The 5,323-nt window shown below is 41.9% G+C and overlaps 1 pseudogene; it reads right to left on the bottom strand.

Moving 5' to 3' along the window:
• Positions 1-237: 237 nt before the first annotated feature.
• Positions 238-1,058, bottom strand: LOC112858752 (vacuolar-sorting protein SNF8 pseudogene; annotated as a pseudogene).
• Between the last annotated feature and the right edge of the window lie 4,265 nt (positions 1,059-5,323).

Genomic DNA, 5,323 nt, shown 5'->3' with positions numbered 1-5,323 from the left:
TAGTAAAGTGACCTCCTGGTTGGTTGGTTGGTTTGTGTGGGTTTTGTTGTTGGGGGGTGCGGGTTGTAGCCAGATCTATTGTTACATGCAATGCAATTCTGTAGGGACTAGCTGGAACTCCACTTTTTTTCTCTTCCTATCAAGAAAGAGTATGGAAATACAACTGAATAAAAATTTATTATCGTAGGATATTTTATTTATTTATTTATTTCCTTAAAAAAAATTGCTCAGGTTTTATTCACCAACAGCTCCTCCCTACCTGCTGCTGTGCCCCCTTCTGCACTCCCAGAATCGGGGGAGGGCCTCTCCTAGGAGCAGAGGTCAGTGAAGAGAGCTGGCAGCCAGTGGTGAGTCTCCTCAGGGGCCTGCAGGTCCCAGCCAGGCCCGCTGTTCCTTCAGCAGGTGTTCTAGCACTTGCTGGGCTCACTTGGCCTCCCACTTAAGACTGGCTTTGATATCACTGACAGTCACGTAGCCATTTTTCTCTGCCAGCTGCAGCACCACAGTGTGATCCATATTGAGCTCAGCTGGAACAGACTGAATGAGGTAGGTGCCACCCGCAGAGATGATGCCGGAAGCCAGGGCAGGTGCCTTTAGTTTCTTGATGGCCCTGATCAGGTTGTCTTGGCTGATATCCTGTGTGAATCTGCCCCTTCCTTTTGAACACCTGTTGTTGTAGTTTCTCCAGAGTTATCACACCTCCATCCCTGTGCTTCCGGGTCAGGCACACTTCAATAATCTGGACTCCCAGCTCATAATAGAACTCTCCCACACCTACCATCTTGGGCCAAAATCCTCTTCCAGAGGGCAGAGGATCACCCTCAATGGTGGCACACGTGTCCTGGAACTGCACCCAGAATTCGGGATTCTTCTGAATTTCCTGCTTGTGCTGCTGGCAAATTCCTCCAGGTTAGTCTTGAACATGTCCAACTACTTTGACATCTGGGCCAGCTGGTCCTCAGCCAAGGCAGTTCCTCACTTCTTATATTTGGCCTCTGCAAGTTTCTTCTTGGCGACGGGACCAGCTCCCACTCTGTGGCAATGCATCCCTGCCTGGGTTCATGGGCCGCCCGCTGCCAGGACCCAGGTCTCCCCATTATTAAAGGGTATTTTAGTTAAGATCTTTCTAAATGATAAAGGCAGAACATCCTACTCAAACTGACTTACTCAGGAGAAGGAATTTATTGGATTATGTAACTAAAAATCCAGGGATAGTGTGGGCTTTAGACACTGTTAGGTTCAGGGTTCAAAAGGTTTCATTAGGATATGATTTTTCTTCATCTCTCAGCTCTGCCTTCCACTGATTAGCTTCAGCCTCAGGTTCCAAATGGAAGCAAATGAGGGCAGAAATTCCAGCTTTATATTGTCTTGGGTTCAAGTCCATTGAGAAAGAGTGCCCTTATCCCAAAGCTTTAGCAAAGATTTCATTGTATTTTAGAAGCTGTTATGGGCATGTGTCAACCCTTTATCCAAATCTACAGCCTAGAGAATATTACGCTCTCATTGGCCAGAGTACCTCTGGGTTGGGAATGGGAAAATCACTGAACCACTGGGACTGAGAATGGGGATGAAGTCCCTAAGTAAAACTTGGGGACTGTTCTAAAGAATGTAAAAGCCCAAATAATCAGAAATGCCCACAAAATAGGGAAGATTTAAAGTTTATTCATATTCAAATTTACTACATTGAATACTGTGTGACAACTGTAGGGGACAGCAATGTGTATTGCCAGAAGACTGAGAGAATGAGCAACATTGGGTTGGTAGCAAGCATATAGAACTAAGCTTCAGGATTGCTGAGTAATAATCTTGTTTTGATTACTAAGTTCTCCACATGATCATGAGTAATTCATCTTACCTTTCTGGTTCTCAGACTTTTTTTTTCCCTCATCCGTTAGATGAAAGAAACATCTGCCTGCATTACTTATTTCAGTGGGTTATTGTGTGGCTAAAATCTGATTAAAACACTCTGCAGGATGAGGCACGTGGTTATATTAGTTTATCAAGAGACATATTTCCATATAATTATTACATATTTTGTTTTAGTAAAAGATGATGAGGTAATTCACCCAATGAGTTTTACTTCAAAGGGTTATGCAGTTCTTTGAATTCCTGATGGCAAAATTGAGGCAAGTTTCTTTTATTTGTCCCAACAACTGAGTCCATAGTTTAACCAGATATTCATTTATTTACTGACCTCTTACTAAAAAGGAACATTTGAAGAGTTTGCATAAGATCTGAGATGCAGGCAATCCATTAACAGATTTTAGTTTTCATTTTTATTCATTCCTTCCACAGATATTTTTAAGTACCGACTAGGTGATGAACAGTATAGATGTGGGTCTTAATACAGCTTAGAATTAAGGTGACTTTAAGTATTAAACTAAGAGTCACACAAACGAATATAGAATCACAAACTGACAAGGGCTGTAAAACATTTTCTGATGGAAAGAAATGAAGGAAGGAGGCCTCTCTGTTGAAGGGACATTTAATCTGAAACCTAAATGAGGAGTAGATTAGTCATTAGAAAGTTGTGGTGATGGTGGGGGGCGTGAGTAAGAATCAGGAGTGTTACAGAGGAAGATGCTGACATTAAAGTCCCCTATTGAATGTCTGTTGTTTTTGTTCACCCAGCATCCCTATCCCCCTTCTTTTGGTAATCCAAACCTTCTCTCCTGCAGGGAACTCATTTCCTGTAGTAAGACAGATATCTGACTGAGACTGATCACGGCACGCTCCTTCCCAGGCAATGGTGATTGGTTCATTTCAAGCTAGCTAGCTGAGATGTTCCCTGGAACTTTTCTTACAGAATATCAAAAACACAGAACCATTTAGCTGTAGTTATTAGGCTAAGAATGTGTAATAATGTGAGAGCCCACTGTGTACAGTGAGAGGAACATAGTCCACACAAGACTACCCTCACTTCTGACACCAAAAACAAATTTGGTAGTTCCCAAAACTACTCTCACTTTTGATAATTCACTAGAAGGACTCAGAGGACTCACTCAAAACTGCTGTACTCGTGATTACAGTTTATTTCAGGGAAAGGGTGCAGACTAAGATCAGCCAAAGGAATAGGCACACTGGCCAGGAGGGTAGCAAAGCTGGAGCTTCCAGTTGTCCTCTCCCTGTGGATTTAGGCATCTGTGTGTAACAATACACACACAGTGTCCAGAGTTCTTATTAGGGCTTCATCACCTAAGCATGATTCATTGAACTTAGGACTGATCTCAGTTTCCAGAGGTCAACTAATGGCACCTGACTCAAAGTCTCCATCTTAAATCCCATTGCTGATTTTGGTCTAATACCCCATCCTAACTCATATTTTTATTGTCTGGCTGGTCTATGGCCCCCAGGCAAACATGTCTTATCAAGCATGACATTCCAAGGGCCTGGAAATTACTTCCCAGAAGCCAAGGGAAAAGTCTGGACCTCTCTTTGGGTAAGATTAATTTTTTACTACACAAATCTCTGACAGTGGTTATCTTGCCTCCATGATGACAGCCCATGTTAAGGAATCAAATCAAAGATAAGCAGAGCTAAAACATGAAGCAACAGAGCATTAAGGTCATAATTTGAGTTCCTGGAATAAGCCATGCCTGAAGTCACCTGCTTATTAAGCTTCTCACTTATACGAGCTACTGTATTTCCTTTTTGCTTAAATTTGAGTTGATTTTTGTTCTTGCAGTTAGGGAGGTTCTGAGCTAGGAAAGAATTTGTTGATTTCAAAGATTTGTAAGAAAAGCTGAGAAACAATGAGCAAAGGGAAGTGAGTGCTTGATAAGGCTAAAGACGTTTCAGGGGTGAGATCATGTGAGGATTTGTATGCTATATTAAGGATTAGGGGATTTATCCTAAGTGCAGTGGGAATTTTCTGAAGAATTTTAAGAGGAAAGTGACATTATCTGATTTATATTTTTAATCATGTATATGGAGAATGGAAGGGGATGTGGGGAAGATGTGGGGAGATGAAGAAGAGTGTGAACATTTGAGAAAAATAAGGAGGTAAAATTGGCAGGATATGATGATGGACTGGTTACGGGTGGTGAGAAAGAAGGATAGATCAAAAGTTACCCTCAGGTTTCTGGCATGAGCCGCTGGGTAGATGGAAGTGCCACTTATTGAGATGGAAAACGAGGGGCAGGTGTTGGAGATCAGTTTTGGAGATGATAAATTTTAAAAGCCTGTGAGACATTCCTGTAAGAGATTGGTCTCAAGGAACCAAGAGAAGGTAGTATGTAGCGAAGGCAGGAGTGATCAGCTGGGTTAAGTCCTGAGAATTACAATAAGAACCAAAAAGTGTCTGCTGGATTTAGAAACATGGCAGTTATTAAGGACTTCAGCAAGAGCAGTTTTAATGGAGGCTGGCAAAGAAGCCCTATACATTGGGGTCAAAAGTTAATTGGAAGCAAGCAATGAAGACTTTGTATAGACAACTTTCCTAATACGATTGTCTGTCTGTGAAAGGAAGTAAAGAGAAAACTGAGCAGGAACGTGGAGTCAAAGGAAGTTTTTTCATGGGGTTTGGTTTTAGGATGGGCGGTGCTTGGTTATGTCTGAACGCAGATAGATTCCAGTAGAGAGAAATGTAGAAGATGTCGAGGAAAGAAGAGTAAAGTGCTAGTTAGGGTCATGATTAATGGTAACCACTGTGACAAAAGGATCCAGCAATATATAATAGGTCAGACACAATAGAAATTTATTTCTCAGTCACACAAGATAAGAACTCTTAAGATAGAAGCTCTTAACGGCAGGTGGGACTCTCCAACTGAAGATTCAGAGACTCAGGCTCCAGCCATCTTGTGGACCCCTCATCAGGAGTATATGGTTCCATGTTTGCTGTGCCCCTTTTATCAAGTGAGCATAAGGGAGAAACAGCACTCCTGCTTTTTAAGCTACTTGGTCACGAAGCGATCCATATTATTTCTGATCACATTATATTGACAGGAACTAGTCATGTGACCTCACCTAAAGGCCAGGGAGGTTGGGGAACATAGTCTTTTACTGGGAACTTGCTTTCTAGCAACAGCTATATACTGAAAATAGAAACTAAATTCCTGAATTTCAAAGGATAGTCATTTCAGCTGCAGGTAATAACCAATTGAATACATTCTCTTCAAAGGCAGGATGGAATGGGAACCAGAACACGTGTGGATGAATTTGCCTTTGAAAGGAGGAGGGACAAATCCTTCATTGTAAGAGAAGGAAGAGGAAGAAAATGGGGGCTTGTCTTTTTATCACCAAGTACTTGACAGTGTGTGCCAATTAGAGGAACAGAATAAGGGTAATAGATGTTGAAACCCAGTTGTGCCCAAATTTGGAGCCC

The sequence above is a fragment of the Puma concolor genome, chromosome B1, assembly GCF_028749965.1.
Source record: "Puma concolor isolate L17-30 chromosome B1, mPumCon1.1.hap2, whole genome shotgun sequence".
Lineage (NCBI taxonomy): Eukaryota > Metazoa > Chordata > Mammalia > Carnivora > Felidae > Puma > Puma concolor.
This window is presented reverse-complemented; position numbering and strand designations above follow the sequence as displayed.